Source organism: Pollicipes pollicipes, unplaced genomic scaffold, assembly GCF_011947565.3.
Source record: "Pollicipes pollicipes isolate AB1234 unplaced genomic scaffold, Ppol_2.1 Scaffold_4740;HRSCAF=5597_pilon_pilon_pilon, whole genome shotgun sequence".
Classification (NCBI taxonomy): domain Eukaryota; kingdom Metazoa; phylum Arthropoda; class Thecostraca; order Pollicipedomorpha; family Pollicipedidae; genus Pollicipes; species Pollicipes pollicipes.
The window spans coordinates 30,992,327-31,005,746 of NW_023596545.1; positions in this window are offsets into that span (position 1 = coordinate 30,992,327).

The following is a 13,420-nucleotide window of genomic DNA, read 5'->3' on the forward strand; positions in this document are numbered from 1 at the left end:
ACGTCTCGCTCATCCATGAGTGACGGACAATTCAATGCTTTAATCATGCTCCGCTTGTATCGGCCACTGGCTTAAGTGTTGGCATCATGTGCATGAAGACAATTGATAGCTGACATGTTATAGTTTTGTGTCATGCATTTTATCACCTCTCTCTCCCCACGATGCACGAGAATATAAGATCTGTGCAACTTTTCATACATATGCAGATTAAAGCTGTGTTATGCAGAGAATGTCACTGTTTTGCTGTCAAAGGTTGATGTGACCTCATCACTTCCGATGTTGTTCCATGAGCTGGGATATCATTCAGTTGGGTTATCCCATACCTTCCAACACTCCAGAGTTTAGTTTCTTCCGTACCATTTTGATCTGCTATCCGATGAGCGCGATCGTGCTGCAACCGTTGTTTGTAGGGAAGTGATCGGTCTGGGGCACCAGTTGGATTACTTTTGCATGACCACCCAAAATATTTTGTCGCTAAATGTCTGCAGGTATTTTGCTAGTCTCCGATGCAGCTTTTGTCTTCAGTTCCCCGTCGCCCTGCTACATTCTGGGCGGTGGCATGCAGTGTAACCCACGAAAGAATGTAAATTATATCGCAACCACGATCATGCGATCTGTTGTTGCGTAAGAGCCCCATAAGCAGCTGTATGTAAAACGTACCAAAGTGATTCGTATTTCTACATGAATGGATACGTCAACGAGTACAGCGTGTTACATGGGGAAGGGAGAGGAAGAAAACAAAACAACACCCGAATGTGTGTTACGTTATGTATGGAAGACCCCTACAAGAAGTCACAGCTTTATCAAAATATTTCTGCTTTGAACCGAGCTGTGACGTCATCAGTGACTTTGACGTCACCAGTATGACCGTTTTCTGGCTCACCAGGCGTTGGTTTTTGGCTGCAATCTGAGCTGAAAAATTGATGCATTGATTCCTGAATGGGATCACGGACAAACACACCGCCTGTCATTGCCTGAGGCGACGTTTTCTGATGTGGGATATGGACGCATTTTTCATTTTACAGGCCGCTGAGGGAAAGTGCAGTGTGTTTGCTAGCTGGTGCCGGACATGTTCATTCGTGGAAACGACTGATGTGGTCGATTATCCCAGGTACAGCGAACTGTTGCCATCTCCTGTTGGCGTGATCGTGGTCTGTGGCCAGAGGGAATATTTGTGGCGAGTCTTTGAAATGATTTAGCATTACTCCCACTGCGATGTTAACCGAGTACAAATATGTCTTTGATAAGTCCTAAAGTGCATCCTGTCTTTGATAAGTTCTGAAGTGCGAGAGCATGAGAGGCGCTAGAATTTCGTACCGGGGTGCCAGTGGTGGTTAAGCATCGGTTGAAATTGGCCGACTCCAGTCCTTGAACTCGGCTTACATTTGACAAAAGGCAAGGTTTATTGCACGTTTCGTGTACAAAATGAACATATCATTAAGTTGAGGTGTTGGTACCTTTCTGCACACCACATATAGCGAGATAAAAGTTTTGAACGCAGATTCAAGTGATTTAGATTAACAGTTTTTTCACCTTGGACGAAGAAAGAGGACACAACTAAATATTTGGATGAATTGCACTGGATTACTATATAGTTTTACAACGTTGAGCTTCTGACACCTTCTGCCTACTTCTGCCACCGGTAGTTTCTGCCAAACGACTTGAGCCGGTAAAAGCCGGCGATCCGAAACTGCTCCAGCTGGTTGCTGCCAACCCTGTCCTGGCATTATGCTATTAAATGTAATGCATTAATGTGTTGCTTTCAGTGACCCTGTGTTGGGTAAACACGTGTTTGCTAATGAGCAACGGATGGCTACGTCCTGCAGAACATGACCTCCTGGCATCCCAATGTCCGTCTTCTAACTACGCTTTTTTTGCGTGTCGCCTCAGTAAAAACTTAGTACTCAATTGTGATGGATCAAGGGACCGATGCGCCTGATCAAGGACATCCGCATCGCACACAAAGCAGCGCATAGCCGCATACGCACGGCTAGCTGTCAGCGCCAGGATTTCAACATCCCTCCCGTACGAATTTCACATCGCTCCTGTGTGAGTTTCACATCCCTCCCGTATGAGTTTCACGTTCCTCCCGTGTGAGTTTCATGTTCCTCCCGTGCGAGTTTCACGTCCCTCCCGTATGAGTTTCACGTCCCTTCCGTGTGAGGTTTTACATCTGTCCCGTATGAGTTTCACATCCCTCTCATGGGAGTCTCACATCCCTCCCGCATGATTTTCACAACCCCTCCGATATGACTTTCACATTCCTCCCGTATGTGTTTCACGTCCCTCCTATGGGAGTTCCACATCCCTCCCGTATGACTTTCACATCCCTACAATAGGGGTTTCATATCCCTCCCGCATGACTTTCACATCTCTCCAGCATGACTTTCAGATCCCTCCCGCATGACTCCAGAGCTGCCCGCGAGCCCGCCTCCAGCCGACAGCACCGGCTGCACCGGCGGCTCTGGCCGCAGACGGTGTAAAGGCGGGGATTATTTTGGTCAGCAGAATGCGGCCCGTGGGCGGAGGGGGCCGGGGGGGGGGGGGGCGGCGTGTCGGCTGCACCATCGGCCGGCAGGGGAGCGCCGCAGGCCTCCAGCCTCTGATGTGGGCCGGCTGCCAGCGCCAGGCTGCCTGCCCCTCCCTCCCGCACTCAGGGGGCACTGCTCACGGTCAGACCAATTGGCTGCCGGCTATGGACGCAATCAGCGGTGTTTTTGCGGGCTGGGAGTCCCGTTCGTAAAGCGCATGAAAAAAGTGAGCTAATTTTGCCGTCAAAAAAACGCAAACTCAGTGTGCGTTCGGCGCCACCCGTGATGCAACCCTTGCATGCTTTTTGTATCTTGCAGGTAGAGCCACTGAGCGATGCAACGCTTTCGGTGCACACTCGATAAAGTACCCCATCAATCATGCCCGTTTCCAAGGTTTATGATAATAATTTCACATGTCCGTGAGCTGTGATGCTACATATGAGTGTTACCATATGAATGTTGGTGGCTCGCAGGATTCGTTCTTGGCACGTTATCATGGGCATGGTGTTTGGCAAAACCCGCGAATCTTTAATTAGAGCTCTTGTATTGGGCTTATCACGTACAGCCGTGGGGGCGGGACTCGTGGCATGTTGTCACCCCACGCTTCGAAGTCACACGCCACACGCGGCGTGGCCGATAGTGACGGAAGTGACCGTGTGCGTGTTTGCAGTTGTGCGTCGCGGCTTAACGGGAGTGCGCCACTTTTGGGAGCATTGCAAAATACTCAGGTGAATTGTCGCGACCAATTAAGCATTATGATCTGGGCGCAAACAAGACATGGAAGTGGGATGCTTATCTTAGCCTCCGTGACTGTGCGCTGGATTTCACGCTGATCTGGTTCAAAGTTACCATGGAAATTTGAATAGTAAAGAGAAAAAGCTTCCTGCAACATGAATAAGCGGGCTCTTTTAACCCAACGTGTGATAATCAGAACCCATTCCGCCATTTATCAACATGAATGACCGTCAGTGGAAATCAACACTGTGATTGGTACAGCAGGCGGCGTAAGCCATTTAGTGAGAAGTGCATTGGTAGGGGTTGGAACATGTGCGTAACTGAACCACATTATATGCCACTGGTACATGCCTGATTTGCTTTACGTACACGGCCTTGTAACAAACAGAACATCCAAGTGAATAACCTTTTGTCAAAACCAACGTGCGCTTCGAAGAAGCACCACGCCAACCGTCCAGGGGAGAAAACAAGGCCATGTCATGACCGTTGTTACATTCGCTTGATAATAATATTTGTGGACATTTTTCCTTGGATAGTATTTCAAGCTCCCATGCGATTTACTGCAAAGTATTTTGACCTGTTAGCGTATTGCAGATATATCACAGCACACACGTTAGAAAGAGCAGCGGTAGTGAGAATTATTGCTTGAATAGGAGTGACCAGGGCCGTTCGATGACATTTCTTCCATCGGTGTACCCGATTAAACTACCGATTGTAACAAAATTTACACATATATATATATATATACATGTATATATACATGCACATATATATATATATATATATATATATATATATATATATATATATATATACATATGTCTATCTATCTATATATACATATATATATATATATATATAAATGTAACAAAATATTGCAACAAAATAAAATCACTATAAATCAACTAATCAATTCTGAGCTTTCAAAAGGATTTCGACAAAATTAGTATCACCAATTAGATTGTATACGTCTCACCTTGCTATGAACGACAAGTAAAAGCGTTAGGATGCTCCCTCCAAATGCCTTGAGCCTGATGTTTTCCGCAGGACGAGAAGAAATTCTGATTCCGAACACCGACTTCCCAGCCCGAACAGTTCCGAGCTGTTCGCGCACGCAATCTTCGCCGCAGTGGCACGCGCCGCGATACGTTGACAGCTGTGATTGGCTGTCGAGGCAGCTGTCGGGCTGATATGCAGCCGTCCTTTAAAGCTGAACTTGGCCGCAGTTTTTCCTCCGCTTAGTGAAGTGAAGGCCAGCGTGGCGGCCAGCGGCAGCACGGCCATGCAGCACCTTCTGACTCGGTGCCTCTGAGAACACCCAACAGGCGCTTGGATCCGGCTGTGTGCTGCGCCATTTGTTCCACCTAGGGTGCACGTACATTCGCAGGTTGGGCTGGAAAACAGCCCTCGGTTTATTGATGGGCATCATGCATGATAAACGCATGGGCGTCGTGCGTGCACGTGCATGAACGCACATGTCCGTCTATGGTGTTTTTGCGACACTTTACACAAATTCATGTGGATGTTTGAGGTTGATTGTGCGTGGAGCCAAGCCTGCACCAAATGCGAATATGGCTAACGCCCCAAAGCCTCCGCTTAAGCCGTCGCTGGCTGTGACACTTCCTTAACTTTTTAATCCACACACTTCAATATCGGAAGAGGCCAGGCGGGTCACGGGCGTGCGCTGCCCGCTTGACCCCGCGTCGCGTTCCAGGCGCGGCAGTGGTGCGTGCTGCGGCAGTGGTCCGCCCGCGCACGGGAGCACGCTCGGAGGCCGCGGCGGGCATGTCTTCACCGCGAGAGGTGAGGCTTCGCCTGGAGCAGCCAGGCCTCGTCAGCAGCGCATGCGACGCACGTGGATCTGGCGTCCTGCTCGCTTTGTTTGCCGGTGCAGTGTGGATGTTGATGTTGTAAGCTTGTGTTGGCCGCCATCGCGGGGGGCGGACTCAGACGATGAGGGCAAACTGAGTCAGGCGGCCAACGCACATATGTGACGCAGCCGTTATCGTGCACAGTTTTGCCGGGGATAGCTCGTTTTGCAAGGACCAACGATGTGCCTTTTTATTTGGCAAGTCAAGCTATATCGTGGCTCTCACTCGAGTTTTAAATATCTGTTTGCTTCATAGCCTAAGATTTCAGTATAAATGTAGACAATCGTTTTGCGTCGAGCTTGTCTGCATGAACCCCAAATCGTTGCACTATTGGTATACAAATTTTCAGCTGGTTAAAACAAGGCCACCAATTGATTTACCGGACCAATTAGCTCGCACTACTGACAGTGCTTCCAATCGTCCAACCAGCGCATGAGTTTTCGCGAGACAGCAAAATACCCTGCGAAGTTAGTCGACTTTTGCCCACTGATTGTCAAAAATGTCGGAACCATGTCCAGAAAAAAAAATGCTCCGTCTGTCGGCCACACCTAGACGAGTTTGTGCGTCGTTGTTTTGTTGCTTTCAAACGTCACACATCACAAAACCAAAACCGAATCGAAATGCGCGCTCCGGTACCCATGCATGATGTGAGTGTCAAGCGTGATAATATCCTTTGTCAGAGGATAAATGTCAAGTGGTCTGGCCGGACTATCACAAGCGTAGTAAGGTTGCAGGTTGAGTACCTAAATCAGTCACGTATCTAGTGAGTCCCACGTCATTTGGAGTGCAAGGGTCCTGCCTGAGTGGTTGGACTATTGTCATCTTGTGCGATCCGGCCCCGGCCGGCCGTCACCCCCTGTAGAAGCTGGTATCCTTGGGACCATCATGTGGGCGCTCATGCTGTGCACCGAAGTAAGTTCTTCTAAAAATTGTTCTGGGTAGCTGACAGTATTTGCTCTGAAGTTGTTTCAACAGGGACGATGTGGTGCAAATCGCGAGGCGAACAGAGTATCGTGTTCCCGTTCTACTAATCCAGGAATATTTATGGTCTGCAAACAAGCTGAATAGCGTTGGTCGAAAGTGAAGACGGGGAGGGATGCTCAACAGCTCGGTGTTGAAGTGGAACAAGACCAGATCGCTTTGAAATATTGAAAGGCGACGATATTGAAAGGCGTTGAGAAGCTTTATCTTAAATCTTAAGACACTTGCCAAAATCTTAAATTTTATAGGAATGCACCAAGTTCTTTTCTGCTGTGCCTCGACTAAATTTGTCAATAATGTCACGAAGAACCCAGCGAGAATACTGACCGAGTTTTGTCGGGTCATGCACGCCGCAATAAAGTACATGATCAATGAATGAGAAGTCTAGCCGAGGTAAAAAAGTCGTCGAAAATACTAAAGACACTTAACAGCAAAACCAGAATGAAATATGACGTTATGACAGGTTACAAAGAAGAGTTTTGTATAACCTGTCTAACAGCAGATCACCAATCACAGGGCGATGTATTAACGGGAAACACGAATAACGAGTGAAATACAAAGTACTGACGACAATACCACCCAGCCACCAAAAACTAAGTACAAGAACACAATACAAGCAAGAACACAATACGAACATGAGGCAAAGTTCATTACTCGGAACAATTTGCCCGGCTGCAATTTTAGTCAGATAATGTACTACCATAATATTTATGCTGCCAATTGTGGTTTGTATTGCAATCACGTCAACAAAGGGGTAAGAGGTTAGAGGTTTAGCGAGGTTAGCCAGCTGGTCCTGCGAAAACCAGTCTCAGGCGGCCGCCCCTCCCCCCCCCCCCCCCTCTGGAGCCAGCACAGCGAGCGGCCTTACTCTGCCGACACAGCGGCCGGTCCCGGCAGCGCCAGGTCAGCCCCGACCGCACACGAGCCGGCGTAGTCGCACACTACGCCTATAACATTGGTCACCGACAAGCTCGCTAGAACCAGAACGCTGGCTCAACCCTCCGGACTTCTCGCTTAAGGGTCAGCCTCGCCTTAGCCAGTGCAGCGGCGGGTCCGTGGAAGGAGCCTTTTGTAATGCCGCCTTATCGATGTCAGTAGCAAAAGGGCTAGTTTTACAGTCGTTGTTCTCACCTGTCCCTGTTGCAATGCACATCAATGCACTGTCTCAATAAAAGCTTGCAGCCGAGAAATAATTATTATCTTCCTTTTGCCTCGTCCTCCGTCAACGAGGAACAAGGCCAGCGGTACTTCTCTTAGAATCATGAATGCATGGAATGGAGACCAAGATACCTTCAGTGAGCGCGCGTGTAGTGGACCCGGGGTGAACCATACGGTACGATGAGCGTGGCTGTGACCACATGAACCTTCATTTACATTATCTCAGTTTTAACATTTTGTCATTTGAAGGTGAAAAAAACGGCGGAACACACGCCTCGCGTGCAGCTTTACCTGCGCCAAGTAAAGGTACTGGCGTCGCTTCGCGAAGCCAGCCGTGAAGATGAGCTACAGGCTCGCGCCAATCCCTACTCTAATTTCTTCCCTGACCTGATCAAAGGTAAAACGACAGTTGTCCTCCAACTGCATAGGAAGACATATTCCTGGGACTTTAGTGCCGAGGTCTAACTATACTGCCAATATCCAGGAATATATTATCACAGAGTGGGCCACGTGCGTACGTGGCTGCGACACTGGGTCATCGCCATTTTTGTCAGTTTGATGTTCTTTTAGATGCAGCGATAGGTCCGATATCGATCTTTGCTCGGAAATCCGGCATCCAGCGTAGACAGATTAAATTTTGGTTCTCAACGCTTTTAATGAATGCTTAATGGACTCCTTTTCTGATCTATCAGAGCAATGCTAGCCACGATTCCTTACCAAACGCCATGTGATGTACCGACGGCTCGTTACTTGTGGGGCTTTGGGGGTGCAAGTGTATGTTTTTTTGGACTTCGTTGTTATTCAACTAATTTCAGAACATTTAAAACCAGGGCAGGTGAAACGAAACTTAATGGAATATCCTGCAAGCCCAATTTCAGGATTCGCTTGTCAGTAATATCTTTCACCTATTGAGGATTACGGCATTGCCATCAGTCAGATTAAACGTGATATATTGGCCTTTCATTGGTATCCGACGGACATTTAATGACCTGGCGATCAGCTGTGAAACCTCAATGAACGTGGACCGCTGAATGCCATTTGAGACTCGCCACCGATGGCGGCCGACTTGACGTCCACGAGTGCCGCGGACGGGGTCAGTCGCCGACGACCCGGCCACGTGACGAGCCTCAGGCGCGGGCCTCGGCCGGCCGACCCGGCCACTTGACGAGCCTCGGGCGCGTGCCTCGGCCGGCCGGCCTGGACACTTGACAAGCCTCGGGCGCGTGCCTCGGCCCGGCCGACCCGGCCACGTGATGAGCCTCGGGCGCGTGCCTCGGCCGGCCGACCCGGCCACTTGACGAGCCTCGGGCGCGTGCCTCGGCCGGCCGGCTTGGACACTTGACAAGTCTCGGGCGCGTGCCTCGGCCGGCCGACCCGGCCACGTGATGAGCCTCGGGCGCGTGCCTCGGCCGGCCGGCTTGGACACTTGACGAGCCTCAGGCGCGGGTCTCGGCCGGCCGGCTTGGACACGTGACAAGCCTCGGGTGAGGGTCTCGGCCGTCCGGCGGCGGCGCTGCTCGCTGACGGTCCGAGCTGGGAGGGCGAAGCTCGCGCTGTTTCCGGCTGCGCCGCACCGCACCGTTCCCGGCGTCCTTCCTGCCGGCCAGGCGCGCAACACGAGCCGTTATCGAGCTCGGCGCGGCCGTACGCTCGGCTTCCGCGGCGGCGTCCGTGGCGCGCTGCGGCCGGACGTGGCGCACAGCTGCAGCTGTAGTTGCGCACAGCCGGTCAGTGGGTTGCGCCCGCTGGCCGACTGACAGTCACGTGTGGCCCCGTTCGAGTACCTCCCTTCGCTTGAGATATGTTTACTCTTGCAAGGTTAGCCGCTTTCTGGCCAGTTTTTGTGCGGCGTTTATTGCGTGTCAAGAGTCGGTACGGAGAAAGGGGCGCGGGTGTTGGGGACCTGGCGCGCTGCCCGTCCGGTCGCAGCAGCGTGTCGCCTGGAGAGGGCCCGGCGTGCTGAGCGGCTGCTGGCCGGCCTTCACCCCACCGCGTCGGTGCGCCGCTGTCGGGACGGGACCGGCGCTCGGTGGCGTTGTGCGGCCGCGTCCTGGCCCGGGGGCATGTTTTGCCGCTCGCAGAGTATTGAGAGGCGGGCCGAGACGCGCCAGGAATAGCCCGATGCGTGATGAATCGCCAGTGCGGCTGATCTTGGCGCTCGGCGCCGTGTGCCCACTGAGCGCTCGGCCTGCCGGCGGCTCCTCGCCCGCGGCGCTGACCCGTGTGCCCCTCCCGTACCGGCCGCTCGTGCTGGCGCGGCGCGCGCTCCCGTTTGTGGAGTGTGTCCTGTTCGTGGAGTCCTGGCCGCGTTGGCGTGACTCGACACGAACATGCTGGGAATGACGACAAACTTTTGGAATCTCGGCTTGTACCAGGAAGAGCGGCTTCAGCGAACCCAACTCGTAGTCCGCCCCCAACTGGGGCGAATTTGTCGTTGATGTGTGTAAAGAAGCCAGCCGATTGTACGTGTTCCGTTAGATGACTTTCGGCTGACTGATGGCTCAATTCCAGCTTGCTCGGTTTTTCCGGGTGAGATGGCATGCTGTCGAACACGTATTGGACCCACTCTGCCTCCTGCGCAGACCGGAGCCCCGCTTCATTTCCATAAGACACGAGAGCGCCAATATACGGAACACGTCGCCAGATCTCCGTCAAGGCCATCATGCATTCTGAAAGCACTTTAAGAATAGTCCGATCGAAAGTTACGAATTTCTTAGTTAACCGTTTTGTCGTCTTCCGCCGAATATATCGCCTCGTATCTCGACGCTCCCTCAGTTTTTGTCCAGCGACGTACCTTTCCCGTAGCCACTGGACACCTTCAGAGGTGACGCCGAGTTTGTAGTTGCACACATACCGCAAGCACGGCATGCCTGTGCTGCACAGTCAGCGTTAAGAAACCGGTCTGGCCGTCGAGCTTGCGGTCCGGAGCTGTGCTTTACAGCAATCCGTGTGGGAAAAGCCGCTCTCAGGTCTGCGCCTTAATACACGTGTGCTTGAGGAATTGGCCCGCAGCAAATAGCTGCCTCATCGGACACGATAGAACGAGTGGAGAAACTATATCTAGAAAAGGCAAATGATGTCCCAACAAACTGCAGAAGAACTGACATGTTGCGAAGTCAGCGCCTCGCCCTCAGCAGCAATTTTACGGTCTAAACGTTACCATAATTGGTGCGCCCTTATCGTGTTTTCGCTTGCATTGGTGACCATGCTAGTATCACAATCTGCAGGATTATTTCCTTGCATGGGGAAAGATCTCGCAGACAGAAAGATGCGAAGTGGACCGGAGAAGCATGCCAGCGAAGAATCACTTTACGTGGCACTATCTTTCAAAACACCGATCTTCTAAACACAAAACTTTTTGCGTTTAATTCCTTCGAAGCTGTAACACGCCAGCGTGGACTCATCGGTTGCTCTAACGTTACCTCTGGACATTGGTGGCTTGGAGCATTCACGCATAGACCAATGACCCCCTCCCCAGATTTAGACAGCGTTCAAGATTTTCGTGCGGGCTGTGGTTTTTACGTTAGACTGTGAAGAGAAGGGGACATATTCTACCCTCCCCCACAGATCATGAGAACCGCTAGTACGATTTTGATGGACGATCACCTTTCGATTTATTTGGATGAGAACTCAATAGAGGGAGTGTTCCACATTTATATGGGGTTTTGAACTGGAATAGCCATGTTGAAGACCTTCCGGTTCTGTTCACAATCCTGCCCCTCTTAGACCTAAGCCCCTCTAGTTTCTGAGCTGCACGCCCGCAAAAACGGGGGCAAGGTATATCGGGGGAGAGTATTTTAAACTCACCTTGGTATTCACGGGGTCATAACAACGCCATTCAAATCCCACCATTCCATGAGCGTTGCGGTGATCAAGCCCAAGAAGAGTGTAATGGTTGAGGCTTGCATATCTGGCGTTCGTGAGTAAAAATATGTAATGGCCTTTAACTGGCTCTCAATCAATGTTGCGCAAGGTACGATTACGTAATCAAACCGTGACGCATTTAGTAATATATTTGTTAAGCACAGCATGGAGCCGTCTTTTTCATTTAAAGAGTATACCAATAGTTATAAGTGAGCTTGTTTCATCATGTCTGATGTTTGGTTCAATGCCTTCTAATGCGAAACATTCCCGTAAAAATAATGAAATAAATGATTGGGAGATGGGCGAAAACACCTCAAAATGCTGGATATTATTTGAAAGGCCAGTGCCCATGTTTGGTGACCAGTTGTCATGGAACAAACACGTGCAAGCGTGAGATGTAGATACAGGTCTTTAGCTTATCCAAAGTTGAATATCGAAAGCATGTGTGAAGTGATTTCAGGGATGGACACAAGATTAGGCAAATCTGTCCTCGCAGGGAATAGGGAGAAGCCGATATTTGTGCGGACGACACAGCTGTGTGTTCGCTGTGCGGAGAACACCTGTGGCCTGCCCTGCGTGTCTCTCGCGTACACCCGGCGGCGCCTCCGGGGGGCACCGGCGCCGGCCGGACCACTAATCAGTCCGACCTCGACAACAGCACGCGCGTCTGGCGGGCCGACCCGCCACGCCGGCGCCGCGTGCCGCGGCCCAGACGCGCGTCACCTGCGCCGCGGCCAACCTGGCCGTCCGCGCGGCGGGCACAGGTCGGAGACAGGGCGAGAATCGGCTCGGCGCTGGGACGCCGCATCAGTCCACGGTCGCCACTGCCGCGGCCGGCGCGTCGCCCGATTTACCAGCCACCCGGCGCCTGGCTGACATTCAGGGTCATAACCGGTTGGTGTCTGCGAGCTTGTGCGGCGGCAGAACGCGTCGCACCTGGCCGGTGCTGGCGCGCCACCTCACTGGCCGATCACGTAACATAGGCATAAATAAACACTGCATGCAATCGTGTAGTGGTGACTGCAGGGATGCAACGCTATGGTCGGTCGGTGGCTCAACCGCCCCCCTCTCCCTCCCCCCCCCCCCCCCCTCCCCGCTGAACGGACGCTCAGTCCGTCACGTCGCGTTCAATGGCTGCCCGCGGGTCGGTGACATTCCTTGTTAAGTCCTTGGGCGCAATATCAGCCCTTGTTCCCGCACTTTGTCCGGCAGATCCGTGAAACAACACCTTCTGGCTGCTGGCAACCCCGGTGGGCCCGCAGGTTTGCCGTCAAAAACTGATTTTGGCGCCACGGATTCATTTTCGTGCCATGCAAATCCTACTTAGCATTGGTTGAGGTAATATCAAGCTGTAAGTACATCTTAACGAGGGAATTAACCGAAAGGTCAGCATTGCTGGAATACCGTTTTGCGATGCGGTGATACTGAGCCCGAGTTTAGCTTGATCGCTTGGGCCTCATTGACATGCACCCTTTGAGTGCCGACGTCGCCGGCGGCAGTGCCGGTTGCTGCAGTGCTTGCAACTTGGGAGGGAAGAACTAAATTGGATGGTGTTGACATGATCGATAGACTTGGAACGTTTCTGCACGCTATGCCACCGGGTTCACGTCTTCATGTGGTCTGTTTCCTGGCATATGATACAACGCCTGTAAAGCTGTCAAAGCAGGTTTCAGTCATTGTGATGTGCAAAATACTCTCATGGCTCGTAACGTTCGTTCTTAGCGAGGGAACCAAACAACTTGGATATCACGCTAACTACCGGGCAGAAGGGAACACATGTTCTCATTTGACACGCGTGTGCCGGAGTCTACCAGCACGCATGCACTTGCTATTTTGTTGCGTTCGATAGCATGTGCTTTGAAAGTTTAGTTGACTTGTCCCAAGCTCATGTGACACCATGCTGCTGCTTAGCGTAGAAAAGTAGGTAGAAGTCGTCCATTTGCCCTGGCGAACGCGGTATTTCGCGGCAGCGCAGAGGCAGATCAAAGTTCGCTTCAACACCAGGGGAATGCGGTTTCATAAGAAGCTTCTGAGAGGCAAGAAGTGCTGAACCTAAGCAAAGAACGAGCTGGAAGGCTACAGTAAAAAGGACAGCAGAGTGCATCGCAAAGGTCAAATGTATCATCATTAAGATTCCATAATTTCCATATTCCCATATAGAGTCCCATAATTCATCAGAAACCTCGTTTAGGAGATCGGCATCGATCACATAACCATACGGCAGATTCTGAAAAACGTCCTGAAGCTACCTCCATACAAGTGTCCACCCACCGAAAGCTG